Here is a 22,303-nt window from a genome sequence, read left to right as displayed (position 1 = left end):
AAAAAAAGAATCGCCCGAACGGGGGCTCGAACCCCGGACCGTTAGGTTAAAAGCCTAACGCTCTACCGACTGAGCTATCCGGGCGAACGGCGAGCCACCTTCTTGTATACAGAAACGTCCGCATTTAAAATTTTTATTACATGGAAATATTGATTCAGGGAGTAGCGAACAAGCTGTCAAAAGCGCAGCACTCCGTTTAAACATATTGACACAAAGATGTGGGGGCTCCCGCACCGCAGAACAGCATGCGCAAAGGTCGGCGCCATGAAAGACGATGAAGTGCGTAAGCTGCACGTTCTTCTTCTGGCCCGCCATTAAAGAGAAACGTCTATTTTGTAACACCCCGTCTCCAATCTACGTTACAATCTGTTGTGATGACCAGCAGTAAGAAACTACAACGGCATTTGCGAGGCAACGATGTCAGCCACTACGAGAAGAGCAGGTTGCTGTTGAACGATTTCCTTAATTTAAAACAAAACTCGCCGCCAATTCAATCCTGTGAAGGCGGCTTGTAAGCGAAGCTGTACATACGTTGCACCTATGCCAACTTATCAAACACTGATTCCATGATGGGCGCCCATTACGCACATTGCTCTTCAAAGTGATACATGATACAAACACACGTTTCAATACAGTTTACAAAATTTTTATTTTATTTATTACTTTGAAATTACTGCTACAACTGCTTTATGGTGGTTATGTACAAACAAATGTTTTCATCGTTATTTAAGAAATGTTTCTGGCTAAAGTTCAATCGATGCATCTTGCTCCTGGCCCTATACTCTGCCGCCGGGATCGGCCCACTGAGTTTTCTGCCGACGTGATCAACGCGAAAAAATTCCTCGATCCTAGCCATAGACAGCTTCGCTGTAAAACGTGTGCCTTGGATTTGAAGGCATATTTTTGGAAGGAACAATTGGTCTTCCCAATGACTGGGGCCGTTTGGGGAGCCTGTAGCCGTGCACTGAAGAGCTCCACCGTCACGTAACATTACATGGGTACCATTCTGTACGAACACCCACATACGTTGGTTCACCGTTTAAGTTTTACGAGCGGCTGCCGCAGGATTCACACCAGCCGGCACACGCCAGCCCACAGCGGTATGGTCGACGAAGGCAACCGCTGTGGCTTGTTCTTCTTCGTGCCAAATCACCGCATCGGCCCTCGGCTTTGGCTCGTCCCTTACGCAAAATATTTCCTGGTGTGCCGCTGCACAGTGTTGCCTTAGTGTTTCGTGGTCCTGCTAGTAGCGCGGTGGCAGCACAGCTTTGTTTTTCAATAAGCGATATCGTGACAACGGAGTGCTCCTGCAATTAGCGCTCATTTCGAAGAGCGCGCTCTGCCACGCAGTCTATACTGCAAACAGAGTACTTTAATATTTTAAAAACCGATAACGCGTTAAAAGAGTGAAAGCGAGGGAACGAACCAGGAGAAACGCGAAAAAAAATGTCTGTGTTTTCACTTGTCAAAATCACGATATGATTCTGAGGCACGCCGTAGTGAGGAACTCCGGATTAATTTTGACCAGCTGGGGTACATTAACGTGCACCCAATACATGGTATACTCGGGCATCTTTGCATTTAGCCGCCATCAAAATTAGACCGGCACCGCTGAGATTTGATCCCGCATGCTCTGGCATAGCAGCCGAACTGGTTATATTACACATGAGATTCAGTTGTCACGAAATATTATCCCATTTATTTATTTATTTATTTATTTATTTATTTATTTATTTATTTATTTATTTTAAGCCTGCGCCTGCAACACGAATGTCACCTGCCCAACACGATGCTACAAAAATGGATGCCTTGGACACGAAAGATCAATTCAGCAGAATCATTCTGGTGAATTTACGTTGCATCGCCGAGAGAATGGCGCTGACTGGTCTCACCGACGAGGACCAAGCTGCACGTGCCGAGGCTAAGAAGACCCGGCTGTAACAGTAGGACCGACTGGGCAGGCGAGCCGAAAATCTGGAGGAAAACCCGAGGCAGACATCGTGCGGCTCTAGTGGAGCCGGACGAGCCGGATGCAACAGTGGAACTCGACAGCGAGCCGGCCGCCGACGCCAACCACCTCAACTACACGAGCTACGACGACAGATCACGAACCCACCATGCAGCGACACGGCTGGGACGCGATGACTTGAACCGGCATAGATGGCGGATTGGATCGTCGTGGCTTTGGTGAAATCCGAGGCGACTGGAGCCTGGAATGCACCGAACTGGGCCCACCAACCGGCCTCACAGATTATGACTGACGAAACTGTGTTTTATGTTCTTGCTATTCTTACATTCTATGCCTTACTTTCTTTCATTTTCTCTCAACACCTCCTGTGGCGTTGACAAACGCCTGCCCTAATTCAAAAGGGATCAGGACCACTTACTTACTTTGCTTTACCTACCTACCTACCTACCTGCCTACTTACCTACCTACCTGCCAACCTACTTACTTGCTTTACTTACTTTACTTTACTTACTTACTTACTTTACTTACTTTACTTAATTACTTACTTTACTTACTTACTGACTTTACTTACTAACTTACTTACTTTACTTACTTACTTACTTTACTTACTTACTTACTTTACTTAGTTTACTTGCTTACTTACTTTATTACTTTACTTAAATTATTATTAATTAATTATTAATTAAATTAATTAAATTAATTACTTGCTTGCTTTTCTTACTTTACTTTACTTACTTTGCTTGCTTGCTTGCTTTACTTACTTTACTTGCTTTACTTTACTTACTTTACTTGCTTACTTGCTTTACTTACTTTACTTGCTTGCTTGCTTTACTTACTTTACTTACCTTGCTTACGTTACTTGCTTGCTTGCTTACTTTACTTACTTTACTTAATTTACTTGCTTACTTGCTTTACTTTACTTACTTTACTTACTTTGCTTGCCTGCTTGCCTGCTTTACTTACTTTACTTGCTTGCTTGCTTGCTTGATTTACTTACTTTACTTAATTTACTTGCTTGCTTGCTTGCTTTACTTACTTTAATTACTTTACTTGCTTGCTTGCTTTACTTACTTTACTTACTTTGCTTGCTTGCTTGCCTGTTTTACTTACTGTGCTTGCTTCCTTGCTTGCTTTACTTACTTTACTTACTTTGCTTGCTTGCTTGCTTTACTTACTTTACTTGCTTGCTTTACTTACTTTACTTACCTTACTTACTTTACTTGCTTGCTTGCTTGCTTTACTTACTTACTTTACTTACTTTACTTGCTTGCTTGCTTTACTTACTTTACTTACTTTACTTGCTTGCTTGCTTTACTTACTTTACTTACTTTACTAACTTTACTTGCTTGTTTGCTTGCTTTACTTACTTTACTTGCTTGCTTGCTTGCCTTGCTTGATTTACTTACTTTACTTAATTTACTTGCTTGCTTGCTTTACTTACTTTACTTGCTTGCTTGCTTGCCTGTTTTCCTTACTTTACTTACTTTACTTACTTTGCTTGCTTCCTTGCTTGCTTTACTTACTTTACTTACGTTGCTTGCTTGCTTGCTTTACTTACTTTACTTACTTTGCTTGCTTGCTTGCTTGCTTTACTTACTTTACTCACTTTGCTTGCTTGCTTTACTTACTTTACTTACTTGCTTGCTTTACTTTACTTACTTAGCTTGCTTGCTTTACTTACTTTACTTACTTTGCTTGCTTGCTTGCTTTACTTACTTTGCTTGCTTGCCTGCGTTACTTACTTTACTTACTTTGCTTGTTTGCTTGCTTTACTTACTTTACTTACTTTGCTTGCTTGCTTTACTTACTTTACTTACTTTGCTTGCTTGCTTTACTTACTTTGCTTACTTGCTTTACTTACTTACTTTGCTTACTTGCTTTGCTTTATTTTGCTTGCTTGCTTGCTTTGCTTTGCTTTACTTTGCTTGCGTGCTTGCCTGCCTGCCTATCACTGACTATCCTATTACTGACTAACAAGTCCTATTACTGACTCTAGTAAGAAACAGGTAGAACGCAGACGAACGACGTCCGGCCTACCGACTAAGCAGACAACATCAGGCCTGCTGACAGCTACTTCAACTCTTGCGTTGAGGCCTGGAAATGAAGGAAGGCGCCGCGAGTCAGAGTCTTCGGACAGTTGCGAGCCCCTCCTTACCAATTCTTCTGAGGAATCGAAATTTGGCATTCCGCACTTCCCTGAACCCACAGAAGCGGCGGATGTGGACTTTCCAGATCCCAACGGCCTCCTGGTGCTTCGAGACTTTTTATTCTTGTCTGCCAATCCGTGACGGGCAGAATTTGCTGACGATCTAGAATTTGTCTACTAATTATGTCTACTTCCAGTGCTTCCAATAACACTTCTTTGCTACTGTAGGCACTTTTCAGTTTGACTTCAACCAAATTCATGACTCTTTCATTTTGACAACCAAATTCATGACTCTTTCATTTTGACCTCCACCGAATACGCCTATCGCGAGTCTTTCTTTTCCTTTAACTTTACAGCCAAGTTTCCCAGATAGGCTTTTCAGTATGAATGATCTTCGGCTGCCAGTATCCAACAGAACACGACAATAACATGACTGCCTTCTACCTTCCGCTAATGCAACTGTAGTCTGCAGAAAAACGAGAGGTTCATAAACTGGCAAGTAGATGTTTCCTCTTCCTGATTTTCAATTTCACCAGGAGTAGATGCTGTGCACTGTACTGTCAGTTCTTTGCTTCGGCACATAGATGTCGTATGCCATTTTTGACATATCTTGCACCTAATGTTTGCCTTACATATTTTAGCAGTATGTCGAGGCCTGGTACAGCGGAACATCTGTATGCCTCTTTGAGCTTCATTTTCTTGTTTTCATAAGGTATTGTTTTCCTACAACCATCAGTATAATGAGTAGTATTCTCGCAAAATATGCAAAACCTTGCAGCTGTGCTTTGAAACTTAACAGTTCTTCTCTGCTGCTTACTCTCAGTTGTGTTGTCGTAGCTTTCTCTCCTTTCTGCCGACAATTCCTCTCTGCACTCTACCTGATCTTTCATGTATGTCATCAAGCGCCTAAGAATATCTTCTTGACGTAAAGCGACATTCTGATCTTGCGCTGAGGGTTTACTGATTCCTTCTCTTTGTTTTAACTGGAATCCAATGTACAGATCCACTGGCAAAGCACTTTTCAGGATCGGAAGCAACATCGATGCATAGGCCACGCTTTTCAATCCTAAGGATTCCAATCCACGTATGCGCACTTGCACCTTTTGTGACAGCTTTCTTAAACCGTCATGGTCGTGGCAGCTTGCCACTGTATTCAAGTTAGTTCTTGCATATGCATTTGTACCAGCACGTCATCTTTTCCGTACTTCTGCTTGAGTAGATCAATGGCATTCCCATAGTTACTGTCGGAAAATTGTAGTCCCTCCACGGCAGCTGCCGCTTTTCTGGTTAGTGATGACAGAAGGTACGTAAATTTCTGATTTTCGTTCAAGTCGGTTCTTTCGTGTACAGCTGTTTAAAATTGCCGCCAAAATCTCTGCCATTTCATTTTATGGCCGTCAAACTTCATTATTTCTTGCTTTGTTAGCTTCACTATCGTTGCTTACTGCGATTGTCTAGCTTCGCCATTAAAGTTGGGTTGCTCCCTCGCTGTTTCCCGCATTTCTTGTCGAGAAAAGTACGCGTTGATGGTGTACAGAGCACTTATCTTTAACTCGTACTCAGTGGCTTTCGCAAATTCCGAGTCAGCTGTTTCGGGTGTTATGCACTGCTCCATCTGCTCGTCTGCTTTCATTAACGAGTCTGCAAATACCTTTAATCTGGCTGGCTATCAGCGACATCGCTGTAGGATCCTAATTTTCCTCCAGTTTCTTTTCCGCATCGCTCACTAAGTTGGTTATTTGTGTCCTCGGCGTTTTTCGCTTTTTCAAGATCCCTTCTCTGTTCATCTTGAACAACCGAGGAAGCTGCTGGTCGCTTACAGATTCTAGCAGCGAAACGTCATCCGAGACTTAGTCGCCCACTGTGTCCGTGCCGCTCCTTGCTGCCGATGTCTCGCCTCGCTGCCGTTGGTTCGCCTTGGGGCCTCCTCTTCGTCCGTCTTCTGTGGCCAGTCCGTCGTTCTGGTAGTCTGTGGCCAGTCAGAAGAAGAGTAGCCGCTATCCTGATCACGGCACCATGTCGCAGAAACGAGACGAGACCTGTGGCGTTCGATGCGAACGAAATCAAGATTCTTCTTTTTTTTTCAATCTTTACAATTGCTAGTAGGTACAGCGGGGTGGACGTTTTTTTTGCGGCGCTCGGTGTTTTTGCGCTGGCGCGAGTATGAGCGGGTGCGAGAGAGAAAATCAGGGTGCCTTAGCTCCTTGAATACGTGACTCTGCCTAGGCACTACGGAGGAGGTTTCTTAGCCCGTGTTGCATGAGTTTGTCCCCTAGACATGCGGGCACTGCAGAGTGCGGTCGAGTTTATCTTCCGCCGCTGGCTGCTCGCAAAGCGAGGCAGTGGGCACGGACGCCGCATTTGGCTATCGCTGTGTCTGAAGGGGAAAGGTTCTGACTGGTGTTGTATAGTCGCGGGTCGCTTTTTTGTCGCGACGATAGATTAAATTTTTTACAAGCACTGCTCCAGGAGGGCACATGTAACCAGCAAACGGAGGCCTCAGGGGAGCACCTGGGGTAATAATGAAGCAGGCGGCTCAGCATCTCCGGGACACCCAAGGGGTAGCGGGGGGATCAAAGCTGGAAGCAGGGCGGCCCATGGGTTGAGGCCGCGGAGGCCGAAGCGTGCCAGGGGTTGTTCGCCTCAAAAATTGGCTATCCGCGATAGCGGACAGCCGATCTTATACACCCCTGGCACGCGCAGGCCTCTGAGCCCCGACCCAATTACCAGTCAGGGTTCTAGCTTTGGTGTCCCTGTTGCCGTTTTTGTGTCCTGGAGGCGCTGCCAATAATGCGAAACAATGACACGTTATTTCAACTATTAAAAAGCACGATTGAGTAAATGTAATTACTTCGAGCCTCCATCTTGTGCCACTATGTTCAGCATTACCGAGCAACGCGACTTCTCCCGGCACTCCTAGGGACAAGTGCATACAACACGCGCTAAGAAACTCCTCCCTAGTGTCTAGGCAGAGTCATATATGTAATGTAACGGTGCTTATTGCCCGAAGCTTACGGGCTCATGGTTACATCAGGAATCAGCGGTTGTGCACTTGAGCGCACATGCAGCGCTAACAGCAGTCTGCTTATCAGGCGCGCTATCGCCGACACAATATTTCCTCTGCTTTTATTATGGAACTACCAAAGTTCACGTTGCTGCCTGGAATCTAACATATGGTCGACGATATTGAATTGGGTAGCGTCGATCCTCGTCGCCCCGTGAAATGCCAGCCTGCGACGTCGGTAATTAAAGCTCGGTAGTGAAGGACAAAAAACACTAGCTGGTGGTACGTAAGGTGCTGGTCCCAATCCGGGGTCGCTGTGTGACCACATGGAGAACCCACTGTCTTCAACGACGTTTTCCGCAGGCACTGACGTGCTTTGAAGTAACTGGTTCTTGTGACGCCGCCACTCCAAGCATCCTGAAGGGGTCGATACACGAATCTTGAAAGACACCGGTCCAGTCTGAGCTATCACTATGAAACATAGTTCCAGCGCACATTTGGACACGGACGAGGAGAGAAAGACAACACGAACGCCGGACTTCAACTTTCGTCTTTCTCTCCTCGTCCGTGTTCAAATGTGCGCTGGAACTATGTTTCATAATGCTAATCATAACCAACTAGCCCACCTGTCCATACTTAGCGATATACTGAGCTATCACAACTGCTGGCGTACATTTTGGCTGTCCTCTGTAATAGCGTGCGAGAACATGATCACCAAGAGTCACTTTGCGCACTCGACATGGTCGGTTCACCATCTGTTTGAACTGTTCGTAAGCCACCCTCTACCCCACCACGGGTTTGAGCACGCCAAGGCGCGTACGCAAGCGTCGACCCAACAACAAGTTGGCCGGCTCCTCGTGCATTTAGCGTGAAGAGTGTTCCGATAGGCGAGCAGAAACTTGTTGAGCTTTAGCTTTAGTGGTTAACGCGTGTAATCCTTTCGTAGCGCATTCTTCAGAGTTTGCATGAAACGTTCCGCGAGCCCATTCGCGCAAGGATTTTAGGGTGCTGTTTGCACGTGTCGGCAGCCCAAGAATCCTAGCGCAAATGGGCACGCGCAACATTTCGTGCAAACAGAACAATATATTCAAGCAGCAAAAGAACCCACATTTCCTCTATCGCACCCGCTCTTACCCGCACATGCGCGGAAAGGTCCGGTGTCTGCGCAAGTGCCACGCCCCGCTGTACCTACTAGCAATTGTAAATACGCTGCCGGGCCGCACGTGATTTTGAACGCTCTCCGACGGAGCCGAATAGAGGTGTGCGCAGAGACGTTCATTTGAGCGATCGCCAGCCGTTTGTGCGCAGGCGCGAGTAAGAGCGTGCGCGAGAGAGAAAATCTGCGGGCTTTTGCTCCTTGAATATATGACTCTGCCTTAGGCACTACGGAGGAGGAGGTTTCTTAGCGCGTGTTGTAGACATTTGTCACAAGGCGCGCCGGCATTGCGGAGTGGGGTCGTGTTTGTTTACGCTCGGACGCTGGCTGCCAGCGCGGTAAAATATAGGTCTACTCGATTCAGCCAAGTTTATCTGCACCTTCTGTATTTGAACACGGTCCACTGCAATTAGGCCTTCGATTCCCCGAGGTCCAGTGGTGCACCCTGCACTCCTGTCCTCGATTGAACGGGGCGCAAGGCAAGGTGCCGCCGCGGTGCAGTGCACCCTTGGACCTTGCAGCGAATGGGTACAGCCCGGCACACCATAACTGGCCCCCCCTCCACCTTCTCGTTTGCAGTGCCGTGCACCTTGCTCTGAATCGAACAAACCTTAGGTGAAGCAGAGGGCACTCACGCCCAACTTGGCGACCGCTGCGTCGCGCAGGCTGTCTCGCACCTGTGGCGCTCGTGCTAAGTCAGCCGAGGCGGATCATTGCTTCCTCGTGCCTTACGTCGATGTACTTTGTATATAACATCACAGATGTTTCTGTGGGAGCAGTAGCGACCATAGTAGAGCCCTGGCAGCATATATTGAACATCTAGAAGGAACACCGGCTTAGCAATCGCGGTTGAACGCAAGTGGCTGAAAGGCCGCCGGTGACCATGACTGACTCGGCACCAGCGCCGCAGGCGCGAGAAAGTCCGACGTACCTTCAGAGCAAAGTTCCGACTGGTGTTGCAGAAGTCCCGGAGCGCCGTAGTGCTGAACTTAGCGTCACAAGTTGGCGGCTAGACGTAATTATTAATAAAGGAAAAATGAGACATCCACCCAATCGTAGCAGTGGCTGCAAAGGAAACGTATCCGGCTTCCTCGAAAGAAAAGCCTCGAAGTTGAAGAAAAATTCGTCCTGGTCCGGGACTTTAACTCGGGACCACCGCCTTTCCGGGGCAGCCGCTCTACCATCTGAGCTAACCAGGCAGCTAGCAGATAGCAGGACGAAGGATGTCTCATTCTCCCTTTATTACTTCTCTCCACCTTGCGGGTTTCCGCAGAACTAATATGGACGTAATTATATATATTTTTTATTGCGATAAAGGCTTGCCCTTAAGGCATAATTCTTGGAGCGTATATGTGTATTACATGTGTGCTGTGAGGCCTGTGTTGTGTATGAATTGAAGCAGTGTTTTGTGGAATCTGTTGTCATGTATCCAGTGGTCATAGCTGGTTGTCACACTGTAGCGGAGGCCGGCTTGCAGTTGGAGAAGCGAGCGTTCCGATTGTAAACCCGTACATATCCATATTAGGTGGTATGCATCTGCTTCCACCACAGGAACGGAGTAGTATGGACACGTAGCACCCAGTGGTAAATGCGACCAGTTCCACCTTGAGACAACAGCCGGTGTAAGGGCCACCCCGGCCCGAAGACTCCTAAGCACAACTTCCTCCGCCCTAGTAAGGTGAAGGGGGAGGGAGCAGACTCACGGTGGGATAAGAGCGCGTGTGTCCTGCCGGAGAACATTTTTACGGACTCGCAGCGAGTTACGGGGTTGGGGTGGGAGGGAAATAGGTGGAGGATCAGGATTAGGAGGGCAGTGTGCCTGCTGGTGAGCAGCAATGTTGTGAGGGTTCGCTGAATGGCCTTGAATCCAGTGTACCTTGACGCAAGTAGCTGTTTTGCTATTCATAGTGTGTATTGTCTCGCAGATTTCCATCGCCTTATCAACCTTCTTGAGTTCCTGAATAGCCGCTAAAGAATCAGTGAAGATATCTAGTTGCTTGATGGTAGGCGGCTTAGATGTCGCATCTTGCACAGCGTCGTGGATGGCTTGAAGTTCCATTACTATAGAGCGCTGGCTTCCGTAGATAAATAGCGCTGGTGGCCGCTGATGAAATTATGCGTATATAGTACTCAGGAATGATGTCCTTCTGCCGTCTGGGAGAATGGCAGCATCCGTATAGACTTTGCAGATGTTAGCGCATGATGCATCGACGATGTTGTGTTCGTCAATAATACCTGTTGTATCGCTGCGTCGTAATTTCGTTGGCTTATTAGTTGCGATGCTGGTGAATTCCCAGGGAGGCATTGGATAGGGCTGATTGTGAATCCGAGAGCCGCGTTGAAAATTAGCATGCAACGCAGCGACAGCCGGAACAAGTTGCTTTTTTATTTCACGTGCTTTTTCACGTTGCAAAATTAGCTCTGCAATTGTGTTGAGCTGGGCATGTTCCTGTAAGGTTGGTATCGGAGTGATGCGGGGCAGTGCTGTGATTGTGCGCATAGCATCGCGATTAATCGTCTCCAACTGTGCCAGCTGTGCCAAAGTCAGCCGTTGAAATTGTGCCTGATATAAAATTTGTGGCTGCAAAACTGCACGCACCAACCGTCGAGCTACGTCAGTACGAGCTCCAGCTGCTTTTGCTGCAATGCGACGAATAAGGTGAAGGGTTTTTGCCGAACTCTGTCTGGTTTTACGGAGCCAGTGTGCACCACTGCCGGAGTGGTGAATATCGAGACCCAGTATGCGGACCTCAGAAGCCTCAGGGATTGTCACTGCGCCGAGTCTAAATGTAAAGGGCTGCTGCGTGATTCTTGTGCGTCCTTTCTTGTTGGCCACCACAACATACCTTGATTTTTGGGCGGAAATGTCCAACCCTGCTTTCTGAGCGTAGTTGTTCAGAACATCAAGGGCTTCTTGAAGCTGTTGAGTTTGTCTAGATATATCTTCATGCACGGACCACAAAGTCACGTCATCAGCATAGATTAAGAACCTCACGTCTGGAATTTTATTCAATCCTGCGTTTTTTACTAATTGTAACAACGTGTCATTATTTCGCGTAATTGGCGACACCTCCAGGACACCAAAGTGCCAACGGGTGCACCAAAGCTAGAACCCAGACTGATCCGTGGGTTGGGGCTCGCGGAGTCGTGCGCGTGTCAGGGCTGTATAAGCCAATTTTCTATGCGAACACCCCCTGGCACGCTTCGGCCTCCGCGGCACCCATCCACGGGCCGCCCTGCTTCCACCTTTGATCCCCCTGCTACGCCTTTGGTGCCCTGCAGATCCTGCGTCGCCTGCTTTATGATAACATCCGGTGCTCTCCTGAGGCCTCCGTTTGCCGGTTAATGTACCCTCATGGAGCAGTGCGTGTAAAAAAATGCGATCTATCGTCGCGACGAAAAAAGCGACCCGTGACTTATACAACACTAGTCAGAACCTTGTCCCTTCAGGCACAGGGATGACCAAATGGGGCGTCTGTGCCTACTGCCTCACCGCGCGGGCAGCCAGCGGTGCAGCGTAAACAAACTCGACCACACTCCGCGATGCTGGCATGTCTAGGGAACAAACGCATACAATACTCGCTAAGAAACCTACTCCGTAGTGCCTAGGCAGAGTAATATATTCAAAGACCAAAGCCCCCAAATTTTCTCTCTCGCGCCCGCTTTTACACGCGCATGCGCACAAACGGCTGGCGATCCCACAAATGAACGTCTCGTGAGACGTCGGCGGCCACCGCCGACGCCGCTGCCGATGTTTCTTGTCGGCGAGATTGGCGCGCCTTTTACACAGGTATAAACACTCCAGCTTCGTTTGAGAGTTTTTGTTGTCTTGCTTAATGGACGGTGGATGGATGGATGTTATGAGCGTCCCTTCTGGAACGGGGTGGTGGGTTGCGCCACCAAGCTCTTGCTATTATACTGCCCAATGTCCTACCTAGGTAAAAAAAGAAAAGAAAGAAAAAGCACTATGAACCCCCACAACCAAATTTTCTGACAAACTATTACAAACTTTGCTTTTGTACGTCTCCATCTTTTGTCGTTTCCCTACTTTTCTTCCACCAATCCTCCAATCGCCTCTTAATAATACCTATTGCGGACATGTTTACGTTACCACTGCTCCCGCTGGACCCAAGAGCTTCAACGAGGCCAGTGGTGTCTAAATCGACCGCTGGGTAGACGTCTTCACATTCTAATAAAACATGCTCCATAGTTTCCCCAGCTTTACCGCAGCAAGAACATGCTTCTTCTTCCTTCTTATATCTCGCCTTATATATGCGTGTTCCAAGGCATCCCAATCTCGCTTCGAAAAGTAATGAGCTTCCCTTTGAGTTATCATAAATGGTTTCTTACCCGATTTCGTTTTTTTCCTCTTAAGTAGTTACTCATGGTAGGTTTCTTTTCCATTGCCGCCACCCATGAGATTATTTCAGCCTCTCTGACTTTCCGCTTGACCTTCTTTGGTGCTGTGTTGCCCACCCTAAAGGCCGCATACTTGCTGGTAAGCGTCCTAGTTCTTTTCCTCCACTGTGAATCAATGTTTTTTCCTGTACAGATACCTCAACACTCTCCCAGCCCATTTACTTTCTTCCATATTCCTCAGCCCTTCTTCATACTCAATTTTACTGCGAGCTTCCCTCACTTCAAAACTAGTCCAGCCCATATCACCCTGCACAGCTTCATTTGTAGTCTTCCCGTGAGCGCCCAATGCGAGGCGACCCACTGACTTTTGGTTCCCGTCAAGCCCTGTTTGTACCCCTGATTTAAAGCAAACAACCGCATTTCCAAAAGTAAGTCCTGGAACCATTACACCTTACCACATACCTCGGAGGACCTCGTACCTATTGTATCCCGATAGCACTCTGTGCTTCATTATGGCTGTATTTCTCTTCCCCTTGATTGTTCGTTTTTTGAAGATAGCAAGGTTTGCATGATAGTGAGCGCTATTTGGCGCACCACAGGCAAAGCTGCGGCGCTCTGCGTGCGCGAGTATATGCGGTGAGAAAGCGAGTTTCATTTCTCGGCTTCTGCCTGCAGCCACTGCCGCGGCAACCGCGTCTGTTCACTGCGGCGAAATAGTTGAAGACGCCGTCACCCCGTTCCAGTTTTCGTACATGTCACGGACCTCCCACTTCTTGAAGCGTACCATTCAAACTGCTCCCGTGTTGCAATATCTGCTTTCTATAAATGCCACTATTCCCTAGGCTCATCGAGGCTCGGCACTCAAGGAAGATTACGTTAAAAATATTGTATATTCGGAGGCTGCTGACGCCCGCATGGGACTGGTGCGAGCGACACGCACCCTTGCAACTAAGAGCGGAGTGCACGTCGTCGAAACACACTGCCGATGTGTCGCCGCTTGTCCACACTTTGTGTCGCAGACTGGCCGCGCGCAGCGACCACCGTGCAAGGCGGCTCGCCTTACTTGCTCTTTGCTGCCGACAGAGTACAGAGAGAACCAACTCTGTTCATTTAACCACGACATATCCGGACGCTAACATTCCCACGCAAATAAACGCTTTATGACTCGCGGCGTTTTCATTGCAAGCGCCGTCAGCTGCTGCTTCGACAACTGGGAGCTAAGCCTACCGGCTCGAACGATCGGCGGCTGCCTACAAAGTCAGCTAGCCGAGCGTGGTGCTCCGCTTAGGAGAATTTACCATCCAATTATAATATTGTCACGCGTCCCTGAAAAGGACTGGCGACGTTTAATATGTAACTAGCCAATAAGTCGAAAAGTTTGATGAGGAAAGCGTATAGTGTTTTGATTTCATTACCAAAATCCCGTGATCTACTCTATCGAAAGCTTTCTTTAGGTCAAAGAAAACTACAGCGGCAAGCAGGTTATTCGGTAATGCCGTGGTAATTCTTTCTGCTAAAGTTAGCACAGCTGTTGAAGTGGAGTGATGTGACCCGAACCCATGTTTGTCAGGGTAAATTGCATGGCGTTCTTCAAGGAAGATGCGTACACGTTTTGCAGTAACTTTCAGATGGGCGGTACGTTGGACACGTTAGTATTCCATACTGAAACTTAACACGAAACGGCACGAACTGCACATGAGAGAAGAGCGGGCAAGCGCAGATAACTGCTGCCGCACATGACACGAAGTGGTCGTTGCACTGCTCACAAAAAAAAAAAGCATTTCGATATGTCGATGATTTCCTTATACTGGTGGACGCAAATAGGTCTGTTACAGCGCGAGCCGATATGGTTAAGCTTTTTCACAGCGCTTGTCCGTGTATCTTCCTTGTTTAGTTCGTGCCGTTCCGCGCTGTCGATAGTCTCGGTTTGCAATGTTTTTTTTTGTTTTTTGTTTTTCAAAAATATCGATAATACTCGAAACAGATATAGGTCCGTAACTTGAAGGATCAGAGCGATTGCCGTCTTTATATAGAGGTACGACTTCGGCTTTCTCTTAAACAAGAGGGATACTTTGACGTACGCACCGAATGGTAAAATGGTAAGATGGGGCTCAGGAGACCAATATTATGTTTCACTAACCGCGCTGCTTTACTGGTGCTCATATTAGCAACATATTGAATTTCCCCTGATGTTGTGAACAGCAAATAACGTGTTCAATAAAGAGTGTGAAAAGTATTGGTTTCTATTAGAAGAGAAATACGCTGCTAATACTGACCCGATTTCAGCGAAATAATAATTAAAGTTATCCACAGTACGTTCTCAAGGTAAATCTCCAAACAATTAGTTTACGATCTCCCAAGTTCTTTTACACTTACCTTGAGCTCGTTCAGTAAGAGAGGAATAGTATTCCCCCCTTTCGTGCAGTCATGAAATATACGGGTTTATTAAAATTTTAAACTGGCCTGAATAGTTACCGTTAGGTTTATGTAGCCCTCCATTTGCCGAAGCAGAAATATTTTGCTTTAGCAATGAAAGTATGTCATTGCAAGTATGTCATTCAGGGACTAAAAGGAGTCTTCGATGAGCGTACGGTTACGTTTCAACGGCTATCGTCGACGACACAAAAAAGAATTATTACATTCTGATATTCGATATTGACATCATTATCGTATACATTATTAAAGTCAATGGCGAGAACATTATTCTGCAGTGAGTTAGAATCTGCTTTGCTGACAATTTTCAAACACTTTGCACTCTTTTTCCTTACGTCATTAACGGAAACGAAAACAGGAAGGTGACCCGATATCGCTGCATTGTAAATGCCAACATTCCTTTTTGATTCAGTGCTAGTCAACATAGCTCAATTGTTGTTGCCGACGCATTAGTTAATCATGTTGATCGTGTTGCGAAAATTGAATGAAGTAGTTCTGTATAATTAATATGACTAATGTGTGTCAACGTTCACGTCTCCAAGAATTACCACCGCGTTGTTGCAATTCCTGGAAGATGGAAGAATATTTGTTCCATTTTATCGAAAAAAGAACCAGCATTGGAATTTTGCACCCGATAAACGACGCCGATTATACCGCTACAGTGCAATCGAAGAAATAGGGCTTCTCTATCTGGGGAACTGCAATTCAGCGATAATTCAGTGTATGAGTAGCCACGCCGCCACCACGTGAACAGGGGATGCGCGGACGCGACAAAGTTGCATAACCAAGAATGGCCACCTTCTCTCCTTTTTTTTAACCAAGGAGGAGGATGAGAAACATTTATTTAAAAAATAAGAAAGGACAAGCAGGTGTCTTTCTGCTTGTGCGGGAGGCGCCCTTAGTCCAGGGCTCCTGCGGCTCTTGCTGTCTCCCGGGCCCGCCGCACCAGTTGCTGCTGGTTACGAGGGTCCGAACTAGTCAGCACGGCCTCCCACTGCTCGGGTGTGGGGATGGGTATTTGCGGGGCCGCCTTCACGTTGGGGCACGCCCATGTGGTGTCATATAGGGAGGCGTAATCATTACAAAGGGGACATTTGTATGAATATAGTGTAGGGTGGATTGAGTGTAGTCTGCTTAAATGTGGGTATGTATTGGTTTTTAGTTGTCTCCATGTTACGGCGTCTTCACGCGAGAGGGTCTTGTGTGGAGGTGGGTATTGTCGTCTGTTCAATCTGTGGTGTTGCAGTATGGCGTTGTATTGTAAAGGTACGGGCTCCATGGATGCGTCCATATCCCTCTCTTGTGGCGCCCGGGAGGCATGAGCTCGGCCTACAGCGTGCGCACGCTGATTTCCACGGAGGGACTCGTGTCCTGGAGTCCACACTATTTCCACGTCCGGGAATTCGGAGGCTTGTTTGAGGAGTCGGTGGGCGATTGAAGATATTCGACCTCTCGCGTAGCTACAAGTTTCCGTGGTTGCTAGCAACACCCTTCGAATCTGTGCCCATGCTTTGATGAAAGTGCTAGGAGGAAGTTTTTTTTTTTTTTATGCTGCGGACGTTACAGTAAAAATAGTCTTACTCCTATCGCAAAGCAGTTGATCGGCTTGTATTATTGTGAACGCCATGGTTATCCTAATAGCCAGACTTGAAGTCCCAGATATACCTACACTAGCCTCGCGAAGTCATCCTCAAACGCGATGTGAATGGCCTTTCAGTTCTCCGATTTTCTTGCCAAGACTTGTCCTTCCGCTAGCCGGACGAATCTCCAGCTTTATTTTTTGCTTTTTTTTTTCTCTGTAGGGCCCCGCGCAGCAAAACCGTATCCTCAAGGCACGAGCGTTCGTTCACGAACGCACGTGCATTTGTTTGGAGACCAAGCATTGTTGTGTTAAGCCTGTTCACTTTTGCTGATTTGAGTACCTTATCACGCACGGACCGCGAGCGATATTTTACGACATTTCAAGCATTGCTGACCTTTGTCGGTACTCTGCACAACGTCAAAGTCTTGACAGGAAAACCCAACGCTTAAACAGCTGGTAATGGTTTCTACTGCTTTCTGTAGGTTTTCGTTTTCAACAACAGGGGTATACCTTTCAATTCAATGTTGTTCCGACTCGAGTGCAAGCCTGTCAGCAGTTTTCTAGTGTCACCTGCTTCTTTGCCTTCGTGTTCTCTTTCTGGCACTCGAGGCTGCGACTTCTTGCACCATTCAGCTCAGATTCTATTTAGTGCATTAATTCATCAAAACTCACTTAAAAGGCTTATAGATGCCCTGACGGATGTCAGTTCGACCTTTATGGCATGGTTCCTAGAATATTTGTCACATCAGCCTTAATAGCAGACAATGAATTTAATAGCCATCTCAAGCAATAAGTTTCGCAGGCCGTCAGCAGTACTGGGATCTTTTTTAGCGCAAAACGTTGACAAGATCTGTAAGAGCATCTTATTTTCCATTTCGTCGCCCTAGGACGTTCTTTTCGTGCGCGAATAGCTCTATAACAAGAAAACACATATTCCATGCGCAAGCTAGCAGAAACAATCCACGCTCGCGCTGCAAGGTCCATTGCAAGCGTAATTTCTTTATGAGGTTTAGGTCTTTATCAGACGATGTTTCCGTCCTCAGTTGCCGCGTGAAGATTCTTGTAGATACTTTGACGAGCTAATTAAATCTTCAATTAAGCCTGGAGTGGGTCATCATTCAAACTATTTTCGACCAAGTGCGCACATCCGCGCTTGCAAGCTCAGTTGCGATTTTTTTTTTATTACGAACCTCAGTATTGCAACACTATTTACAATGTTGGAACCACACCCCCTCGTTCTGTCATGCAATTGAAACCACGTAAGAATCCCAGAAGGCAGAGACATCAAAAATAGATGTATGGTTTGGATTACATCATCGTGGCTGCAATCTCGCGCTACTAGCGTGTCCAGAAGCTAAAAATTATGGGGTTTTACGTGCCAAAACCACTTTCTGATTATGAGGCACGCCGTAGTGGAGGACTCCGGAAATTTCGACCACCTGGGGTTCTTTAACGTGCACCTAAATCTAAGTACACGGGTGTTTTCGCATTTCGCCCCCATCGAAATGAGGCCGCCGTGGCCGGGATTCGATCCCGCGACCTCGTGCTCAGCAGCCCAACACCATAGCCACTGAGCAACCACGGCGGGTGTGTCCAGAAGCTGCGTAAACGCGAAAGGTTGCAACACGACAGGCGCCGAGCAACAAAACGATAACAGCGTTAATGCAGCGAAGGACGGTCGCTGCCAGAAAGCGATCCAAAGTAGGCGAGATACGGCGCACGGACGTCAACGTGGCCGCATTCGTTGTGCTACTAGCACGGCGAGAATTGCGTCCGCATTGTCATGCGAAAATTTTATGAAAACTTCCTACTTTGGTATGCACTAGCGAAATCCTAGAACACCGCGGAAACTCCGAAATGTTGCAAATAAGGTTTGAGACATGTAAAGCTCTAAATGCTGTAAAGTAAATTATGGAGTTCACGTGCCAAAACCACAATATTACAAGACACGCCAGTGGGGGAGTCCGGATTCATTTCGACCACCTTAGGTTCTTTAACGGGAAACAGTTGGCGGTACACGGACGTTTCTTTTTTTTTTTCAGTTCTTCCAATTCAAAATGCGGCCATCGCGGCCGAGATTCTATCCTGCGCCCTAAGGTTTGCTAGCGCATTGTCAAACTACGCGACCACAGCAAGCGCTAATTCGGTAGACTGGAAATCATTTAAAACAATCAAAAAGGCATTGGAAAAACGAGTTGATATCAAGGCTGGTCGTTTTAATATAAAAGCTATCTTTATTTGCAAAAAAGAAGTATTGAGTAAAAAGTAAAAAGGTAAAACAGGCGAAGTTAAAAAAAAAGAGTTAAAATTACAACGAATGCTTAACTTATCACTTTGCTTAGACCATAAAACGAATAAAAGTGTTTATCGAAACAACAAACATCTACCAAAACGCGAAGCCTGCGGATGGGCCAAGCGCGTAGGTTGGCTGCTGCTGCGCAGAAGGCAGGTCTTCTGGAAAAACGATCGGCGAATGTTCCAAAGCCACTCGCGTGCCGCCGCCTTGACCCTGTGCCGCTGACGTGCGCCCGGTCTCGTTGACGCTTCCACCGACGACATCCACCAGCTCTCGCGCGACCGCCGATTGACCGGCGGTAGTCCTGTCATGCCCGCGTGCAGCTGCTCTCCTGGCTAAAGGCGGTGCCAGTATCCTGCGCATCGGATTCCTTTCCTGCCAGCCGCGAAAGCTCGGCAGTGGAAGCGAACCGTAAGAAACGACCAGGCCACGTAGGCCGTGACCAAGAGGCAGGCGAGAGTGACCAGGCCGGCCGCCTCAATGATGCGGCCTTCGAGCGCTTGCTTCGAGGCGCTGTGGGTGCACGTGAAACAGCTCAGCGCGGCCACCGACGTCAGGAGCGCGAAGCAAAACAAGTCTCCCAGCACCGTCCGCTGCGAATCGCCGTGCAGCGTCCAGTAGAAGAACTGGCGCACGCAAGTGGCCTGGCCCGCGGTAGGAAAGCGCTGGTGGCTAATTTCGCAGCAATCTACGTTGCGGGCGTTCAGCCAGCGCTCTAGGCAGGTGACGTGCAGGAGACCCATAGTGCCCGAGCACCTGCACAGCGACACGAGCGAGTCCTGTTGGTCTCCCTCGTGGTAAATGCGGCATACAGGCCCGCTACTCGCCGTTACGTTGAGACAGCCGGCGGCTGTCTGTGGAGGGCTGCCAGTCCACTTCGGGTCGCTTTCGAAATCGCTTTCGAGCTTGGAGAACAGGCCAGAACAACGTCCGCAGGGGGCACGATAACTCTCTTCTCGCTATTTTCTTCGCTTTCGGGGCTCGAATCAACAAAGACAAGGTTACCTTTAGGCGTGCAAGATGGCGAAGGCTCATTGTCGGAGGACAGTTCTCGGCTGGCACTGCGGGGTTCTGGAGACAGCGAAGGAGAGGACGACGACCACGAGAAGTGGCAGTTCTGCACTTCGTCGAGTATCGGAGCCTTGCTGTCGCCCTCGCGGAAGCTCCTTCCACACGCACGGCTGCACGGTATTCGGACGGCAAGTTGGCGCAGTCGCGGACAGTGGCCCCGTCCCACGTAGAGCGGCGCCAGCTGGTGACTGTGCCGGCTCGTCTTCGGTAAGAGCCTTGTATCGGTCGTTAGGCTTGACGCCGTAGCTTCTGCTCATGCAAGAAAGTCCCTGAATTTATGTAGGGGTTCGCACTGATCGCGCGAGCACCGCCGAAAAAGTTCGTGCAGCGCCTCCTGTAGGGTGCCTTAAGGTGAGGCGACGCTGATATAAAGCAACCTTCTCCTCCCCTTCAGGTGTTCGCTTATGCCGTTATCACTATCGGTGTATATCAGTCCCCTTAAAACATTTTCTTTAGTGTACAACTAATTTAAGCGCTACCATGCGCTACCGTCTGCGAAGGAAACCCATGAGGCTGCGAACTACCCCGTTTATCGTTTGTGAAAATAAAAAGTGATTGTGCGCACAAGCGCTTGTGCTTAGTTTGTAGTTTTGCTCTGAATACTTCGGGTGCAAAGAGAGGGTGCGAGGGGTTGAGGGGAGCACCTTCGTCGCTTTCGCTTTCTGACATTAAAACCCGTGTTTAGGAAAGCTACTGCGGTATGTTTAGTCATCAATAAAATTTGGAAGGCGACTGTAATATGTACACCCGTGAGCAAAAGTATAGTGACCGTGGGTTGCGCGATAAAGCTCATTTTATCATCTGTCTGTGAATGCAACTTGAAAGTGAAGTTGCAGTAAAATTTGGCATTACGAATTTTCTGCTGCACTCAGTGTCTGTTTATGCGTGTAAATTAGGAAGAACTTTTGTTTTTTCGATGACCATGTGGTCCGTATACTCTTGCTCACGGGTGCACATACTTGTCCTTATGCCGCGTCTTCAGCGTCATTTCACCTCTCCAAGATGATTAGATGAGGCCTTGTGGCGTACATTCCTGGCGAGGCTACTGTAAAACAGACTAAAGAGACAACGTATCAAGGTAATTTACCAGTAAAACGCCAGCAAAACGTTACAACACGCTTTTTCTTTCGTACTGTTACCGCCATTACAGTCTCTTTCTCCGGTCATATGCTTTCAATAAGGCTTATAGGCCGCCTCGTATTGCGGGAATCATGTCCCGTCCGGCGAACGGGATGTTGATCCGCGTATTAAAATATTTATGGCGTTGCTAGATAATTTTTCCATCCCTATAGATAGCGCTACTTGTTGTGATGGCGTAATCCCTAACATTGCATATAATATGTATGTTGGATGCAGAGTGTGAGTAATTTAAGCAAGTGAGCATTGATATTTAAAATATGAAACACCTGGGCTTTTCTTGCCTTCAGCAAGTGATGCAAATCAAGCCAGGTGTGTTCGTGGACGAGATCCTACTTGCATTAAACGATTCCGCGGTATAATTCAGGAAATGAAAACAACCGCCTACGTGTCGTCGAACCCGAGATTCTGCACAACAAAGCACGGATGCTATACTTCACTCGCTCCCATGCAGCTTCGCTCAGCATTTAAGTGTTATTGTAACACAGCACATCGCACGTATATTCCTTTTTCCCCTTGTTCCTCGTTCTACGCGCTTTTTCCAAAATGAACGGATACAAACTCGATCAGTTCGCTACTATTAATTCTCAATGTTATAATAAAGAAATTCTGGGCTATTAAGTTCCAAAACGACGATACGATTATGGGTCATGCCGTAGTCGCGGACTCCGGATTACGTTTGACCACCTGGTGTTAAATGGGCGTTTTTCCATCGTTATAACATACCGACCGAATCAATTTATCGTTATAACATACCGACCGAATCAATTTATCGTTATAACATACCGACCGAAAAATATCTACAGCGTTCTCTTTTCTACTCGGGAATATGACAAGCATCCGCGCACAATCGTCGGCCTGAGCGGAGCAAACATCCCTATGGCTGGATCTCAGAGTCGAGGCTTCAGAAGGAATAACAGGATCTGTGAAGTCCAGAAGTGGAAATTTATCAAGAAAATATTGTGAAGAGGCTACGCTAGGCGCGTAAACGCTGCTTCCGCAGGTGAAGCTTTATGTGCTCTGGCAGATACAACCTTTGCGAAAAAGTTAACAAAATCAGAATTAACAAAAAATGGCTAATACCCTTTTAAAGTGTGGCAGTTATGGTACACGTTTATATCAGAAACTTGAAGAAAATGTTATTACAATA

General features: G+C 47.3%; 1 non-coding gene across 1 annotated transcript; it reads right to left on the bottom strand.

Moving 5' to 3' along the window:
• Positions 1-11: 11 nt before the first annotated feature.
• On the bottom strand, positions 12-84 carry TRNAK-UUU (transfer RNA lysine (anticodon UUU)). Its single transcript has one exon. It is a non-coding gene; the product is annotated as a tRNA-Lys (tRNA).
• Between the last annotated feature and the right edge of the window lie 22,219 nt (positions 85-22,303).

Source organism: Dermacentor andersoni, chromosome 1 (genome assembly GCF_023375885.2).
Source record: "Dermacentor andersoni chromosome 1, qqDerAnde1_hic_scaffold, whole genome shotgun sequence".
NCBI classification, from domain to species: Eukaryota; Metazoa; Arthropoda; class Arachnida; order Ixodida; family Ixodidae; genus Dermacentor; species Dermacentor andersoni.
This window is presented reverse-complemented; position numbering and strand designations above follow the sequence as displayed.